Genomic DNA, 18,616 nt, shown 5'->3' with positions numbered 1-18,616 from the left:
GCAGTAAAACGGAGAGCGAGAGGGAGAGGGGAGAGGGAGACAGAGGGGTTGTAAGAGAGAGGGAGAGGGGAGAGAGGGGGGAGTGAGAGATGAGGAGAGAGACAGGGACAGATAGACAGAGAGAGGGAGCGTTAGAGCGAGAGGATGATAGGCTAGGTGGCGTGAGAATGGGCGGGGAGATAGAGAGAGAGAGGGGGCAGAGAGTTGGGTAGAGAGGGGAGAGATCGAGGGAGGGGAGAGAGAAAGGGATTATGAGAGGGAGGGAGAGTGTAAGTGGAGAGACAGTGAGTGAGGGAGAGTATGAGGGGGGATAGATAGAGAGAGAGAAAGGGGGAGAGGGAGAGAGAGGGTGGGAGAGAGGGTGAGGGAGAGGGAAAGAGAGAGAGGGGAGGGAGAGAGAGCGAGAGAGGGAGGGAGAGAGTGAGGGAGGGGAGGGAAAGAGTGAGTGATAGAGAGAGGGATAGAGAGAGGGAGGGAGGGGAGAGGGAGAGATAGAGGAGGGAGAGTGAGCGAGTGAGTGGGATAGAGAGAACGAGTGAGTGGGCAGAGTTAGGGCAGAGTAACTGGGAGGGGGAGCGAGAGAGAGGGCGGGAGAGAGGGAGGGGGAGAGTGAGAGGGAGGGTGGGAGAGAGGGATAGAAAGAGGGGCAGGGGAGAGAGAGGGAGAGAGGGGGAGGGGAGAGAATGTGGGAGTGCGAGAGAGGGGAGGATGAGAGTGAGGGAGAGAGGGGGGAGTGAGAGATAGAGAGAATGGGAGGGAGAGAGAGGGAGAGGGATAAGAGAAGGATGGAGGGAGGGGTAGGGGTGGGAGAGAGGGAAGGGGAATGAGAGGGAGGGAGGGGACGGTAGGGGAGAGGGATAGAGAGAGGGGGAGAGAGAATGAGGGAGGGAGAGTGGGGGAGGGGAGAGAAAGTATGCTGGAGAGGGTGGGGAGATAGAGGAATTGGGAGAGGGGAGTGGGATAGAGATAGAGGAGGGGAGAGGGAGTGAATGTGCGAGGGCGATAGAGAGGGAGAGTGAGGGTGAGGTGGATAGAGAGAGGGAGAGAGAGTGAGGGGGATAGAGAGAGGGATATAGAGAGAAGAGGGGAGAGAGGGGGAATGAGTGAGGGGGATAGAGAGATAGTGAGGGAGAGGGGATAGAGAAAGAAGGAAGAAGAGACAGGTGGATAAAGAAGGAGAGGGGCAGGGTGGGAGGTGAGCAGGGTGAGAGATGTTGGGAGAGAGGAGGAGAGAGTGCGAGAGAATGGGAGTAATAGAGGGGGAGGGAGGGAGAATGAGAGTAGGGGAAGGAAAGTGGAGGGGAGAGGGGAAGGGAAGAGGAGGGGAGAGTGGGGAGAGAAAGGTGGTGAGAGAGCAGGAGAGAGAGCCAAAGAGAGCGCGATGGAGAGGGAGTGGGGAGTGATGGAGGGAGTGGGTTGAGGGGGAGTGAGTGGGGAGAGAGCGAGGGTGTGGGGAGATAGGGAGGGAGTGGGGAGAGAGAAAGGGAGGGGAGAGCGAGGGAGAGGTGGAGAGAGACAGGGATTGACAGATGGAGGGAGAGGGGGATAGAGAGGGACGGGGAGAGAGAGAGAATGGGGAGAGATGGTGAGAGGGATGGAGTCGGGGGAGAGAGGGGAAGGGAAGAGGAGAGGGAGAGAGAGTGATGGGGAGAGAGATGGGGTAGCGGGTGGGGAGAGAGCGTGAGGGGGGAGACAACGGGTAGAGAGGGTAGAGATAGAGAGAGGGGAAGAGAGTGGGAGAGGCGGAGAGAGAGAAGGAGGAGCTAGGGGGAGAGAGTGGTGGGAGAGAGAGTGAAAGTGACATGGAGAGAGACAGGTGGGAGAGAGACAGAGGGGTTGTGAGAGAAAGAGAGGGGGAGAGCGAGGAGAGAGATGGAGAGGGAGAGACGGAGAGCGAGGGGGTAGAGAGAGAGGTAGAGGTGGGGAGGTGGGGGTGACAGAGGGAGGATTGAAGAGGAGAGAGAGATAGAAGAGAGGAGCTAGGGAGAGTGAGAGAGCGAGAGGAAGAGTGATGGGGAGGGAATGAGAGTCATGAGGAGAGGGTGAGAGAGGGATGGAAAAAGAGCGGGAGAGGGAGGGGAGCGAGGTGTAGAGGGAGGGAAAGGGATAGGGAGAGAGAAGGGGAAAGTGACAGAGGGAGGCAGAGAGAGAGAGCAGGGGGACTGTTGGAGAGTGGTGAGAGAGAGGGAGACAGAGACACAATAGTTGTGAAGGAGGGAGGGAGAGCGAGAGATAGAGTGAGAGACGGGCAGCGAGAGAGAGAAGGTAGAGGGGGAGAGGGAGGGAGAGAGAGGGATTGGAAGAGATTGATGGAGATAGAGGGAAAGAGAGGGGGAGAGAGGGATTGGGAGAGAGATGGAGAGAGAGAGTTAGAGAGATTGAGAGAGAGCAAGGTGGAGAAAGTGATGGGGGGAATGAGATGTGGGGAGAGAGACGAACAGAGAGGGAGGGATTGATAGTGAGTGAGAGAGTGGCCTAGATAGAGAGGGTGGGGGGCCAGAGAGAGGGCATAGACAGGAGTGGGGAGGGAGGGGGAGAGAGAGAGAGAGGAGCAGGGAGATGGGGCAGAGAGGGGAGAGCGCGTAAGGGAGAGAGAGAGGGCGGGGATAGAGAAAGGGATTGAGAGAGAGAGGGGGAGAGACAGTGGGGAGAGGGGGAGAGAGAGAGTGGTGTAGAGACAGAGAGGGAGAGAGTGATAGGGAGGCAGCGTGAGGGAGAGGGGGGAGGGAGAAGGCGGGAGAGCGAGTGAGGGAAGAGGGAAAGGGGAGAGAGGTGGAGTTAGAGGCGGCAGAGGGAGAGAGGTGCAGATAGAGACAGGTTAGAGAGGGGGAGGAGAATGTGGGAGAGGGTAAAGAGAGGGAGAGCGGGAAGAGAGAAAGAGCTGGAGAGAGAGGGGGAGAGAGTGCGACAGACGGGGGAGCGAGAGGTGGGGAAAGAGAGAGCGAGTGAGAGAGAGGGGCGGGGAGAGGGAAGAGAGAGACGGGGAGAGAGCGAGTAAGGGAGAGAGCAAGAGAGAGGGTGAGGTGGGGAAATGGGGTGAGAGAGGAGCAAGGGGGAGAGAAAGATAGAAGAGAGAAGCAAGGGGGAGAGAGGGGAGATAGGTTGAGTGATGGTGAGATGAGAGGATGAGAGTGATAGATAAAGGGTGAGAGTGGGAGGGAGGGAGAAAGAGGTACGAGGAAGAGGTGGAGAGGGAGAGAGAGAGGGAGGAGGGAGAGTTGGAGATGGAGAAAGGGAGGGGGGAGAGAGAAGGGCTGGAAAGAGAGGAGGAGAGATAGAGATAGGAGATAGAGGGAAAAGGAGTAGAGAGAGGGGGAGATAGTGTGAGGGGGAGGGAGAGAGGGGTGGTGAGAGGAGAGAGACAGCAGTCGTGGAGAGAGACGGGGACAGGGGATAGAGAGGGAGGGGGGAGCTGGAGGTAGAGGGGAGGGAGCGGTAGGAGTAAGTCAGTCAGAGAGATAGAGTGGTAGAGAGAGAGATGGAGAGTGGGAGAGAGAGAGACTGAGCGGCAGGAGTGGTAGAGGGGGAGAGAGAGAGACAGGTGGAGGAGGGGAGAGAGACAGTGAGAGAGGGGAGATAGAGAGGGAAAGGGGGAGAAAGAGAAGGGAAGGGAGAGAGTGAAGGGAAGGGAGTGAGATTAGGAAAGGGAGAGGGAGAGAGAGAGGGAGGGAGAGGAGGTGGAGAAAGAGAGAGAAAAGAGAGGTTAGAGTGAGAGACAGGTGGACAGATGGGGTAGAGACAACGAGAGGGGGAGAGATGAAGGGGGGAGAGTGACAGGGGGGAGGTAGTGTGAGGGGGGTGGGAGGGAGAGGAGGGGTGAGATGAGAGTGACAGGGAGAGAGAGAGATGGGGAGAGAGAGGGAGGGAGAGAGAGGGAGGGAGAGGATGTGGAGAGAGAGAGAGGAGAGAGAAAGGGAGAAGGGGAGAGAAGTGGAAAGTGAGGGGAGAGAGTGAGGTGGAGAGAGAGGGAGGGGGGTAGAGGGAGAGAGGAAGCGGGTCCGAGAGAGGAGAGAGAGTGTGGAGGAGAGGGAGAGGGGAGAGGAGGGGAAGGAGAGAGAGGGGAGAGGAGGGGGAGGAGAGAGTGAGGGGAGAGGAGGGGAGGAAAGAGAGAGGGTAGAGGAGGGGGAGGAGAGAGATAGGGGAGAGGAGGGGGATGAGAGAGAGAGGGGAGAGGAGGGGGAGGAGAGAGAGAGGGGAGAGTAGGAGGAGGAGAGAGATAGGGGAGAGGAGGGGGAGGAGAGAGAAAGGGGAGAGGAAGGGGAGGAGAGAGAGGAGAGAGGAGCGGTGGAGAGAGAGAGGGGAGAAGAGGGGGAGGAGGGAGGGGAGAGGAGGGGGAGGAGTGAGATTGGGGAAAGAACGGGAGAGGGGGAGGGATAGGAGTGGAGAGAGCGGGAGAAGAGAGACCGAGAGAGAGAGACAGGAAGAGTGAGAGGGAGAGAGAGTTTGAGAGAGATAGAGGGGACAGGGGGAGGGGGGAGTGAGATGGAATGGAGAGCGAAAAAGGGAGCGGGAGAGAGAGTGAGAGGGGGAGAGAGGCGAGGGGCATGAGAGAAAGAGAGAGGGAGAGAGAGAGAGAGGAGGTAGAAGAGAGGGTGAGCACGAGAGTGGGAGATAGAGGTAGGAAGAGGGGGAGAGGGAAAGAGTGGGAGAGTGATTGGGTGGAGAAAGAAAGGGAGAAGGGGAGGGAGTGGGGTAATAAAAGCATAGGGGAGAGAGTGAAGTGGAGATAGAGGGAGGGCGTAGAGAAAAGAGGAGAGAAGGCGAGAGAGAGCAAGAGGAGGGGAGAAAGTGGGAGAGGAGATGGCGAGAGAGAGAGGTGGGGGTGGAGAGAGTGGGGCGAGAGTTAGGAAAGCGAGGGGGAGAGAAAATAGGGAGAGAGCTACAGAAAAGGGGAGTGAGAGAGGGAGAGGGAGAGAGGGGGACAGAGTGGGGGACAGAGAGCGGGAGATGGGAGAGAGGGGAAGATAATGAGAGGAGAGTGTCGGAGAGAGTGGATGAGAGAGAAGGGGAAAGAGAGATGTGGGGAGATAGGGAGAGGAGGTCGAGAGAGGTAGAGGGGGAGATGGACGAGAGGAGAGATAGCGAGAGAGAGAGAGAGAGAGAGTGAGTAGGTGAGATATCGAGGGAGGCGGGTGGAGAGAAGAGGGGAGAAGGGGAGTGAGAGAAAGTGAGGCGAGTGGAGAGGGAATGCGAGAGAGGGGGTGTTACAGGTAGGAAGAGGGGGAGAGAGAGAGGGTGGGGTTGAGAGAGACAGGTGGGGAGAGAGAGAGAGAGCTGGAGGGGGCAGAGAGAGACGGAGAGAGGGGAAGGGAGAGTGAGGGGGGAGATATAGGTAGGGAGAGGCGGAGAGAGACAGATGGAGGGGAGAGAGAGAGAGAGGTGGAGGGGCAGAGGGAGGGAAGGGAGAGTGAGGGGGGAGATAGGTAGAGAGAAGGGGAGAGATAGTGAGGGGGAGATAGAGAAGGAGAGATGGGAGAGGGAGGGAGGTAGGCAGGCAGAGTAGAAGAGAGTGAGAGAGGGGGAGTTGGAGGGAAGAGAGAGATGGGGAATAAAAGGAGGGGGAGAGGTGGTAGATAGCGAGCGCAGAGGACAGAGAGAGAGGGAGTGGAAGCAAAAGACGAGTGGAGAGAGAGAGAGGGAGGGGGAAAGAGAGTAAGAAGGACAAACATTTATATAGCGCCTTTCACGACCACCAGACGTCTCAAAACGTTTACAATAAATGAAATACTTTTGAAGTGTAGTCACTATTGGAATGTGTGAAACGCGGCAGCCAACTTGAGCACAGTAAGCTCCCACAAACAGCAATGTGATAATGACCAGGTACTTTTTTTTGGTTAGGTTGATTGAGGGATAAATATTGGTCAGGACGCTGGGGATAACTCCGCTGCTTTTCTTCGACATAATGCCATGGGATCTGTGATGTCCACCTGAGAGAGCAGACGGGGGCTCCGTTTAACATCTCATCCGAAAGACAGCACCTGCGACAGTGCAGCATTCCCTCAGTGCTGCACTGGGGGTCTCGGCCTGGATTAGGATCTCAAGTATTTGGAGTGGGATTTGATCGCACAACCTTCTGACTCAGATGCGAATGTGCTACCACCTGAGCATCAGCTGACACTGCAGGCGAAGAGGAGAGGGGGAAGGGAGGAGGGAGGAGGGGAGAGGCAGAGGGGAAGGGAGGGGTGGGTGAGAGGGAGAGAGGGGTAAGATGAGAGGGAGAGTAGAGACAGAGCAGGGGGATTGTGTGGGGAGGAGGAGGGAGAGGCAGGGGACTGTCACACACCTTTCCCCTGGGGTCTGGGCCTGTAACACACCTGTCCCCTGGGGTCTGGGCCTGGGACTGTCACACACCTGACCCCTGGGGTCTGGGCCTGGGTCTGTCACACACCTGTCTCCTGGGATCTGGGCCTGGGCCTGTCAAGCACCTGTCCCATGGGGTCTGGGCATTGGCCTGTCAAACACCTGTCCACTGGGGTCTGGGCCTGTCACCCACCTGTCTCCTGGGGTCTGGGTCTGGGCCTGCCACACACCTGTTTCCTGGGGTTGGAGCATTGGCCTGTCACACACCTGTCCCCTTGGGTCTGGGCCTGTCACACACCTGTCTCCTGGTGCCTGGGCCTGTCACACACCTGTCCCCTGGGGCCTGGACCTGTCACACACCTGTTCCCTGGGGTCTGGGTCTGGGCCTATTACACACCTGTCTCCTGGGGTCTGGGCCTGTCAAACACCTGTCTCCTGGGGTCTGGGCCTTGGCCTGACACACACCTGTCTCCTGGGGTCTGGGCCTGGGCCTGACACACACCTGTCTCCTGGGGTCTGGGCCTGTCACACACCTGTCTCCTGGGGTCTGGGCCTGGGCCTGTCACACACCTGTCTCCTGGGGTCTGGGCCTGGGCCTGTCACACACCTGTTTTCTGGGGTCTGGGCCTGACACACACCTGCTTCCTGGGGCCTGGGTCTGGGTCTGTCTCACACCTGCCCCCTGGGGTCTGGGCCTTTGCCTATCACACACCTGTCTCCTGGGGTCAGTGCCTGGGCCTGCCACACATCTGTCTCCTGAGGTCTGTGCCTGGGAATGTCACACACCTGTCTCCTGGGGTCTGCGCCTGTCACTCACCTCTCCCCTGTGGTCTGGGTCTGGTCCTGTCACACACCTGTCCCCTGTGGTCTGGGCCTTGGCCTTTCAGACACCTGTCTCCTGGAGTCTGGGCCTGGGCCTGTCACACACCTGTCTCCTGGGGTATGGGCCTGTCACACACTTTTATCCTGGGGTCTGGGTCTGGGCCTGTCACACTCTTGTCCCCTGGGGTCTGTGCCTGTCACACACTTTTATCCAGGGTTCTGGGTCTGGGCCTGTCACACACCTGTCTCCTGGGGTCTGGGCCTGTCACACAACTGTCTCGTGGGGTCTGGGTCAGGGCCTGTTTCACACCTGTCCCCTGGGGTCTGGGCCTGTCACATACCTCTCCCCTGGTGACTGGGTCTGGGTCTGTCACACACCTGTACCCTGAGGTCTGGGTCTTGTCCTGTCACACAATCAGCCCAGGTTGCCTCGAACATCGGGAACATCCTTCCTGTATCTAGTCTGTCTAGTCCTGTTAGAATGTTATAAGTTTCAATGAGATCCCCTCTCATTCTTCTAAACTCAAGCGAGTATAAACCCAATCGACCCAAACTCTCCACGTACTGACCAAAACTGCACACAATGGTCTCACCAAGGCCCTGTAATACTGCAGCAAGACATCCTTGTTCTTGTACTCAATACCCCTCGCTATGAAGGCCAACATAACATTTGCCTTCTTAATATCCCCCTCTGGTTCTTTTGCCAATTATCTTAAACCTGTGTCCTCTGGTTACCGACCCTCCTGCCACTGGAAACAGTTTCTCCTTATTTACTCAATCGAAACCCCTCATGATGTTGAGCACCTCCATTAAATCTCCCCTGAACCTACTCTGATCTAAAGAGAAAAACGCCAGCTTCTCCAGCCTCTCCACGGAACTGAACATCCCTGGTACCATCCTGGAAAAACTGCTTTGCAACCTCTCCAGGGCCTTGACAACTTGAGACAGGCAGCGGGCAGAGTGCGCCCATCAGCTACTCCCACCACCGTGAGACGTGAGCCTGATTCGCATGCAACCAGCGAGTTGCATATATATAGCGCCTTTCACCACCACCAGACATGCCAAAGCGCTTTCCAACCGATTAAGTATTTTCTGAATTCAGTCACTCTTGGAATGTAGGAAACGCGGCAGCCAATTTGTGCACAGCAAGCTCCCACAAACATCAATGTGATAATGACCAGATCATCTGTTTTTTGTGATGTTGGTTGAGGGGGAAATATTGACCCCAGGACACCGGGGAGAACTCCACCTGCTCTTCTTCCAGTAGTGGCCGTGAGATCTTACCTCCAACCGAGAAGGCAGATGGGGCCTCCGTTTAACATCTCATCTGAAAGATGGCACCTCCAACAGTGCGGCGCTACCTCAGTACTGCCCCTCCGACAGTGTGGCGCTCCCACAGTACTGCCCCTCCGACAGCGTGGCTCTCCCTCAGTCCTGCCCCTCCGACAGTTTGGCGCTCTCTCAGCCCTGCTCCTCTGACAGTGCTGCACTCATTCAGTACTGCCTCTCCGACAGTGCGGCACTCCCTAAGTACTGCCCCTCCGACAGTGCAGCGCTCCCTCAGTATCGACCCTCCGGCAATGCGGCACTCTCTCAGTACTGCTCTTCCGTCAGTGCAGCACTCCTTCACAACTGCACTTTTGACAGTGCAGCTCAATACTGCCCCACCGATAGTGCAGCGCTCCCTCAGTACTGCCCCTCCGACAGTGAGATGCTCCCTCAGTACTTTCCCTCTGACAGTGCAGCTCTCCCTCAGTACTGCCCCTCCGACAATACGGCACTCCCTCAGTACCGCCCCTCTGACAGGGCGGCGCTCACTCAGTACTACCCCTCCGATGGTGCGGCGCTCCCTCAGCACTGCCCCTCCGACTGTGCTGCACTCCCTCAGTACTGCCCCTCCCACAGTGCAGCGCTCCCTCTGTACTGCCCCTCCGACAGTGCAGCGCTCCCTCAGTACTGCCCCTCCGACAGCGCGGCGCTCCCTCAGCACTACCCCTCTGACAGTGCAGCGCTCCCTCAGTACTGCCCCTCCGACAGTGCAGTGCTCCTTCAGTACTGCCCCTCTGTCAGTGCAGCGCTCCATCATTACTGCCCCTCCGACAGTGTGGCACTCCCTCAGTACTGCCCTTCCGACTGTGCGGCACTCCCTGTGTACTGCCGCTCTGATAGTTCGGTGCTCCCTCATTACCACCCCCACGACAGGGCAGCACTCCCTCAGTACTGCCCCTCCGACAGTACGGCACTCCCTCAATACCGATCCTCTGAAAGGGCGGCGCTCGCTCAGTACTGCTCCTCCGACACTGCTGCAGTCCCGCAGTACTGCCCCTCCCACAGTGCAGTGCTCTCTCAGTACTGCCCCTCCGACAGTGCAGCCCTCCCTCAGTACTGCCCCTCCGACAGCACGGCAGTCCCTTTGCACTGCCTCTCCAACAGTGCAGCGCTCCTTCTGTACTGCCGCTCCGACAGTGCAGTGCTCCCTCAGTACTGCCCCTCCGACAGTGCAGCACTCCATCAGTACTGCCTCTCCGACAGTGCGGCACTCCCTCAGTGCTGCCCCTCCGACAGTGCGGCGCTCCCTGTGTATTGCCCCTCCGATGGTTCGGTGCTCCCTCAGTACCATCCATCCGACAGTACAGCGCTCCCTCAGTACTGCCCCTCCGACAGTACGGCACTCCCTCAATACCGCCCCTCTGACAGAGCGGCGCTCGTTCAGTACTGCCCCTCCGACAGTGCTGCACTCCCACTGTAATGCCCCTCCGACAGTACTACACTCCCTCAGTGTTGCACCTCTAACAGTGTTGCGCTCCATCTCTACTGCCCCTGCGACAGTGCAGCTCAGTACCAGCCTTCCGACAAAGCGGCACTCCCTCAGTATCGCCCCTTCGAGAGTGCAGCAATCCCTCAGCACAGCCCCTCCCACAGTGCAGCGCTCCCTCAGTACTGCCCCTCCGACAGTGCAACGCTCCCTCAGCACTGCCCCTCCGACAGTACGTCACTCCCTCAGTATTGCCCCTCCAACAGTGCGGTGCTCCCTCAGTTCTGCCCCTCCAATGGTGCCGTGCTCCCTCAGTACTGTCCCTCAGACAGCGCGGCGCTCCCTCAGTGCTGCCCCTCCGAATGTGTGGCGTTCCCTCAGTGCTGCCCCTCCGACAGTGCGCCGCTCCATCAATACCGGACTGGAGTTTCAGCCTGCATTTTTGTGCTCAAGTCTCTGGAGTGGGGCTCGAACCCACAACCTTCTAACTCAGGCGAGAGACTGCTACCCACTGAGCCACGGCTGTTGCAGCAGCAAAACCTCCTGCTCCTCTTGGCCCCCCTAAAATAAGAGTTAAAAAGAAACTTTGGCCATTTTCTGAGTGGTGGATTTGCTTATTCCAAGTCGTCTCAAACAGGCAGGACTTCCAGCCCCTGGTCCCCGGACCCAAGATCAGCGGTGTAAACAGGGCAGCAAGTCTCCCAGGACCATTCTGCGCAGTGAGTCCCCTGGTTACGGCAGGGGGGATGCCTGACGCTTGGCCTGACGAAACTCGCTGACTGATCGGTACATAATCCGGTTATCTTGTTGATATCTCTCTCAGCCTCAATCTCCAACAGATCCTGTCGTGCCAAGCTTTCCGTCAAAAGTATGTTGAAAGTCCAAATGTGCCCAATTCTGGGCACCGCACTTTAGGAAAGATGTGAAGGCCTTTGAGAGGGTGCAGCAAAGATTTTTGAGAATGATTCCAGCATTGAGGGACATCAGTTACGTTGACAGTCTGGAGAAGCTGGGGTTGTTCTCCTTGGAGCAGAGAAGATTGAGAGGAGATTTGATAGAGGTGCTCAAAATCATGAGGGGTCTGGACAGAGCAGAGAGTGAGAAACTGTTCCCATTGGCAGGAGGGTAGTTAATCAGAGGACACAGATTTAAGTTAATTTGCAAAACAACCAATGGCGACGTAAGAAAATACTTTTTTACGCAGCAAAGGGGAAAAATTCAGTTTCCTGCGCCTCCCGTTAGCGCCTTAAGAGGGCGCTAATGGGTAACAAATCATCTAGCGCCCGTGTGCGGCGATGTTTGTGCCGGCAGATCGTGACGTCAGTCGAGCGTCCAATGCCCCGGTAGCGCCCCGGACCGGATATTGAGTGGCGCCCCCTGACTTACCGCCTGCCAGTAGCAACGCTATGTTGAGGGGAGCGTTTTGCAGTCAGGAAGGGACTGGGGGAGAGCTTTTTAAAGGCAACCGCTTCCTGCCTTATTTTGTTGGTGACATTTTTGCACCACGCATTCTGAGAGAGAGCGAGAGAGACTTCTGGAGAGATTCAACACTGTGTGAAGGAGTTTTGCATACTGAGCAGTACTTTGCAGGTTCATTTTGAGTTGCCCTTCCTTGTATCTATTTGGAAGAGACTGTGGGGGCTGCACTCTGAGCACTTTCCCTCGGTCTCTCCATTGTTCTTACCAGCAGATTTGATGCACAGCTCTCTCCAGGCCGAGATTCAAGGCTGCAATGAGCAGGATGTGGATGGAGAGCAAGGTCAACCCTCCCCTTTAAGATAAAAACAGAAAAATGCTGGAGAAACTCTGCAGTTCAAGCAGCATCTGTCAAGAGAGAAACAGAGTTAATGTTTCAGGTCGATGACCGTTCGTCAGAACTGGCCGTCGCCAGTGTGTCTGTGTTCCATTGCTGACTGACATCACATGAGCTTCGCCAGCGCTCCGAGGTAGCGCCTCGCTCCTCGGCCTTTGTGCCTTAAGACAGGTATGGAGCATATGATTTAGCGCTCCATTCACCTCCTGGGGTGATAAAAGCCAAGTTATCTGTTGGAGGTGATAATTAGCGCCAGGCGCTAAACTTTGCGCACGGCCACTAATGGCGCCCCAAACGGGGCGATACTGAATTTTTCCCCCTTGCAAGTGTTTAAGATCTGGAATGCACCGCCTGAGAGGGTGGTGGAGGCAGACTCAATTATTGCTTTCAAAAGGGAGCTGCATAAGTATCTCAAGGAAATAAATTTGCAGGGCTATGGGGAAATGGTGGGCGAGTGGGACTAGCTGAAGTGCTCTTGCAGGAGCCGGCACTGGCTCGATGGGCAGAATGGCCTTCGTCTGTGATGTAACCATTCTATGATCCTAAATGGCCTTTGTTGGATTGCCCTTCCCCTCCAGGTTAATCAATCTCTCAAAGAGCAGCGGCAAGTTTATAAGGAATAGCCTCTCCTTGCCAATCCCATACTGCCATTTCAGTATCATACACATGCTCTTTAAATCTTCATTCATCAGACCAAAAATGCCCTGATTAAAAACAAATCCTTTAAAATAGAGGTAAATTGGTTTTTGATCAATGCACTCACACCCACCTACATGTACGACAGCCGACCACAGCTGAATCATTCGTCTTATTTAGTGGGGGTTGTTCCCACAATAAAATATCCAGCCAACCTTGTCTGGTTTCAAAACAGATTATGGTGATTTGGACATGGTACAGGAGGAGAACTGATGGATAGGGACAGTACCCCAGTAACAGAGAGTGCTCAGGGACTGTACCCCAGTAACAGGGAGTGCCTCGGGACTGTACCCCAGTAACAGGGAGTGCCCAGGGACAGTACCCCAGTAAAGGTGAGTGCCCGGGTACTGTACCCCAGTAACAGGGATTGCCCAGGGACTGTACGCCAGTAAAAGGGAGTGGCCGGGGACTGTACCACAGCCCTACCCACCCCAGCCACAGTCTGTTTGCCATCCTGCCATCTGGGAGACGCTACAGATGCTTTCACACCCGTACGACCAGATTTAGGAACAGCTACTTTCCCAGGGCTGTCATCCTACTGAACTCCACAAATAAACTCTAAAGCCTACACATCTGCCAATGCACTTTATTATGGTTATCTTTTATGTTAATATACTACAAGCCAAATGTATGCTGAATGTTTAAATGTCTTAATCTAAATGTACACTCTCGGGAGCCGCAAGCCTACATTTCGTTGTACTGCACTTGTGCACTAAAAATGACAATAAAAGTTGATTTGATTTGATTTGATTTTAATTTGATTGGAGAGGTGTAGCTGGAATGGATTTTAAAGCTGGTGGGCTGGGGAAGGTCAGGGTGTGGAAACGACTGTTAGCGGAGTTGGACTGTGGGTGGTGTGTGATTCTGGTCGGTCTGTTTGCCACGCAGAGTACTAAACCCACACCCTCTGCACCTGCTATAAAATAGCTCAAGGTCCGAATTTTCCTACTGATTTTATGTGTTGTAAAAAGCGTTAGTTTCGAGTCAGTTAGTGCAGTGTATGAAGGACTGATTTTCATATCCTGAATGCAAATATCTAATGAGTATAGTGCTGTGAGTGGGACCGGCTGACTCCCGCTCACTCCAGCTCCCCCAGCACTCCCCCGCTCACTCCAGCTCACCTTAGCTCACTCGACCTCACCTTAGCTCATTCTACCTTACATTAGCACACTCCAGCTCCCCCAACTCACTCCAGCACTCTCCAGCTCTGTCCAGCACTCTCCAGCACTATCCAGCTCACTGCAGCACTCTCCAGCTCACTCCAGCACTCTCCAGCACTCTCCAGCTTCCTCCAGCACTCTCCAGCTCAATCCAGCACTCTCCAGCTCACTCCAGCTCACTCATAAGGACATAAGAATTAGGAAGAGGAGTAGGGCATATGGCCCCTCGAACCTGTTCCAACCATTCAATAAGATAATTGCTGATCATCATCACCTCTGCACGGAAATTCGGGTCGGAGGCTTCCTGCGGATGCAAGCTCCCCGACCTGCACTTACCTTGCGCATGGGTCATTGAGCTGTGGGCCCACATGGGATTCCAATCCTGGGCCTCCTCCAACTGCCGGCGCGCAGTGCTTTTGTATCCCAGCGGCGCAGTTAGTTCGATGCGTCCCCTGGGATCACGTGGGCCATGGAGAGCCAATGGTGGCAGGGAATGATTCATTCATAATTTTGACAGGAAGAGCTGTCAAACCTATAAAAACTATATGCCCCAAAACATTACTAAAACTTGAAATAATTTTTTTTTTAAAACCACATTTTTAAAATAACTATAAATTACATGAAATAACTATTTTAAACAATAATTTAGTTTATGAGTTGGTCGCACCGCAGGCAAGGGCTGCACAGGCAGAAGGGAAAGGAGTGACCATCAGGCGGAGCAGTAGAAGCAGGCAGGTAGTGCAGGGGACCCCTGTGGCCATCCCCCTCTCAAACAGATATACCGATTTGGATACTGTTGAGGGGGATGACTTATCAGGGGAAGGCAGTAGCAGCCAACGTCCTGGCACCGGGGGTGCTTCTGATGCTCAGGAAGGGAGGAATTAGAGTGGGAGAGCAAGATTGGTAGGGGATTCTATCTTAAGGGGAAAAGATAGTCATTTCGGTGGCCATAGACGTGACTCCAGGATGGTTTGTTCCCTCCCTGGTGCCAGGGTCAAGGATGTCACTGAACGGCTGCAGGGCATTCTGAAGGGGGAGGGTGAACAGTCAGAGGTCGTGGTTCATATTGGGACCAATGACATGGGTAGGAAGAGGGATGAGGTCCTGCAGCAAAGATTTAGGGAGCTGGGTAGCAGATTAAAGAGCAGGACCTCAAAGGCTGTAATCTCTGGATTACTCCAGGAGCCACGTGCTAGTGAGTACAGGAATAGGAAGATAGAGCAGATGAATGCGTGGCTAAAGAGTTGGGGCAGGAGGGAGGGCTTTAGTTTCCTGGAACACTGTGTCTGCTTCTGGGGAAGGTGGGACTTGTACAAGTCAGAGGGGTTGCACCTGAACCAGAACGGGTCAAATATCCTTGCGGGGAGGTTTGCTAGCACTGTTGGGGGGGGGTTAACTAACTTGGCAGGGTGATGGGATACAGAGTGGAGCTATAATAGGGGGTGATGCACAGCCAAATATAGAGGAAAAAACTAGTCAGCTTGGAAGGCAGAGCAAATATGTAACGGCCAAGGGAGAACGGCAAGGCTGAATGGCATTTATTTTAATGCAAGGAGTCTTGGGAATAAGGTGGATGAACTGAAGATGTTGATGAACACATGGGAGTATGATATTGTTGCTATCACGGAGACATGGTTGAGGGAGGGGCAAGACTGGCAGCTCAATATTCCGGGGTATAGAATCTTCAGGCGAGACAGAGGTGGGGGGGTAAAAGAGGAGGGGGTGTCGCAATATGAATTAAGGAGTCAATTGCTGCTGTAAGGAGGGATGATATATTAACAGGTTCCTCTAATGAGGCCATATGGGTAGAACTTAAAAACAAAAAGGGGGCAAGCATTTTGCTGGGAGTGTACTATAGGCCCCCAAACAGTCAGGCGGAGATAGATGAACAGATAATTAGGCAAATCTCAGAGAAATATGCAAATAATACGGTAATAATAGTGGGGGATTTCAACTTCCCCAACATTAACTGGGATGGTCAGAGTGTGAAAGGCGTAGAGGGTACAGAATTCGTAAAGTGCATCCAAGAGAGCTTTTTGAGCCAGCATGCAGAAAGTCCTACAAGAGAGCGGGCGGTGCTGGACCTAATTCTAGGGAATGTGGCCGGGCAAGTAGTAGAAGTGTTAGTGGGTGAGCACTTTGGTGACAGTGAACATATTTCGGTGAGAGTTAAGGTAGTCATGGAAAAGGACAGAGATGGACCGGAAATAAAACTCTAAATTGGGGGCAGGCCGATTTTAATATGAAAAGGCAGGATCTGGCCAAAGTGGACTGGGATCAGCTACTTGTAGGAAAACCAACATCAGAGCAATGGGAGTCTTTCAGAAAGGAAATTGAGAGAGTACAATGGCAACATGTTCCCGTAAAGGTCAAGGATGTGAGCAAAAGCCCAGGGAACCTTGGATGTCAAGGGATATACGAGAATGGATTAGGGAAAAAATGGTTGCTTTTGGCAGATACAAAGGAATAAAGACAGAGGAAGCCCTAAAAAGTGCGGGGGGATACTTAAAAAAGAGGTTAGGAGAGCGAGGAGGGTCCATGAAATAACACTGGCGAGCAAAATAAAGGAAAATCCTAGGGTGTTTTATAAATATATTAAGGGCAAGAGAATAACTAGGCAAAGAGTAGGGACCATTAGGGACCAAAGTGGAAATCTTTGTGTGGAGCCAGAAGATGAAGGTGGGGTTTTAAATGATTTTTTTGCCTGTGTGTTCACTATGGAGAAGGACGTTGTAGACATAGTAATCGGGCAGGGGGACTGTGATATACTTGAATATATTAGCCTCGTGAGGGAGGAGGTAATAGCGATTTTAGCATGCTTAAAAGTGGATAAATCCCCAGACCCGGACGAAATGTATCCCAGGCAGCTGTGTGAGGCAAAGGAGGAGATTGCAGGGGCTCTGACACAAATTTTCAAAACCTCTCTGGCCACAGGGGATGTGCCAGAGGACTGGAGAACAGCTAACGTAGTACCATTATTCAGGAAGGATAATAGGGATAAACCAGGGAATTACAAGCCAGTGAGCCTAACATCAGTGGTAGGGAAGTTATTGGATAAAATTCTGAGGGACAGAATTAGTCTCCACTTGGAGAGGCAAGGATTAATCAGCGATAGTCAGCATGGCTTTGTCAAGGGAAGATCATGTCTGACCAATTTGATTGAATTTTTTGAGGGGGTGACTAGGTGTGTGGATGAGGGTAGTGCAGTGGATGTGGTATACAGGGATTTTGGTAACGCTTTCGATAAATTCCCGCACAGGAGACTGGTCAAGAATGTAAGACCCCATGGGATCCATGGTGCCTTGGCACATTGGATCCAAAACTGGCTTAGTGGCAGAAGGCAGTGGGTGATGGTCGAAGGTTGTTTTTGTGACTGGAAGCCTGTGTCCAGTGGGGTACCACAGGCATCGGTGCTGGGTCCCTTGCTGTTTGTGGTTAACAATCATTATTTGGATGTGAATGTAAAAGGTATGATCAGTAAGTTCGCAGATGACAAGAAAATTGGTAGGGCGGTAAATAGCGAAGAGGGTAGCCTCAGCCTGAGGACGATATAGATGGGTTGGTCAGATGGGCGGAACAGTGGCAAATGGAATTTAACCGTGAAAAGTGTGAGGTGATGCATTTTTGAGGGACTAACAAGGCACGGGAATACACAATGAATGGTAGGACCCTAGGGAAGACAGAGGATCAGAGGGACCTTGGTGTGTATATACATAGATCCCGGAAGGCAGCAGAACAGGTGGATAAGATGGTTAAAAAGTCATATGGGATACTTGCCTTCATTTGCCGAGGTATAGAATATAAGAGCGGGGAGGTTATGATGGAGCTGTACAAAACGTTGGTTAGGCCACAGCTGGAATACTGTGTGCAGTTCTGGTCGCCACACTATAGGAAGGATGTGATTGCTTTGGTGAGGGTGCAGAGGAGATTCACAAGGATGTTACCTGGGTTGGAGCGCTTCAGCTATGAAGAAAGACTGGACAGGCTGGGGTTGTTTTCCTTGGAGCATCGAAGGCTGAGGGGGGACCTGATTGATGTGTACAAAATTATGAGTGGCATTGATAGTGTAGATAGAAATGAACTTTTCCCTTAGTAGAGCGATCAATAACAAGGGGGCATAGATTCAAGGTAAGGGGCAGGAGGTTTAGAGCGGATTTGAGGAAGAACTTTTTCACCCGGAGGGTGGTTGGATTCTGGAACTCACTGCCTGAAAGGATGGTAGAGGCAGGAACACTCACAACATTCAAGAAGCATTTGGATGAGCACTTGAAATGCCATAACATACAAGGCTCCGGCCAAATGCTGGAAAATGGGATTAGATTAGACAAGGATTGATGGCCGGCGCGGACGCGATGGGCCGAAGGGCCTCTTTCTGTGCTGTAAAGCTCTATGACTCTATGGCTTTATAACAATTTAAATTTTTGAAAAAATGTATTACATTTTCTAATGGGGCTAAAAAATAAACTTACCTTTTTTAAATTATTTAAAAATAATAAACCTGTGGTAAAAATGTTTTAATTGTAATGAATTCACCACTTACCATTTTAAAAGCAGGCCTTGCGACTGCTTTTTACATGTCTAACTTCTGGAGACTTACCTTCCCGGAGAAACCTGGAAAAAAATGGAAAGTTCAAAGCGCACACGCTGACTCTCCCGCGCACGCCTTCCAGGTCTTAACCCCTTCTTTCAGGGGAATGGAAGTGCCGGATTCCCGCGCATGCACAGTGCATGCACGAAACCAGCACTTTCGTTGGGTCTACGCGTGAGTAGCCCGTGCGTACTCACGCGTTGGGACGCGAATTTCTGGGCGATTGTCTTCGGACCCCGCCACTAACTCTGTTCACTAGCTAGGGACTCCAGCCCTCCCCCTGGCCACTGTCTGAGGCTGATCCAGGCTGGTTGCAACCTCGGCATCCTATTTAATCCGAAGGGGAACTTCCAACCCACCTCTAACATCGCCCGACCCATCCCCGCACCAGGCCTCCCTTCATCCCACTATTGGCGGCCGTGCCTTCAGCCGCCTAGGGCTCACACTCTGGGATCCCCTCCCTAATTTCCTACGCCTCTCCA

The sequence above is a fragment of the Somniosus microcephalus genome, unplaced genomic scaffold, assembly GCF_052327205.1.
Source record: "Somniosus microcephalus isolate GS21.2 unplaced genomic scaffold, FLI_Smic_1.0 unresolved_chr8, whole genome shotgun sequence".
NCBI lineage: Eukaryota > Metazoa > Chordata > Chondrichthyes > Squaliformes > Somniosidae > Somniosus > Somniosus microcephalus.
The sequence above is the reverse complement of the archived record's forward strand: the minus strand, read 5'-3'. Positions refer to the sequence as shown.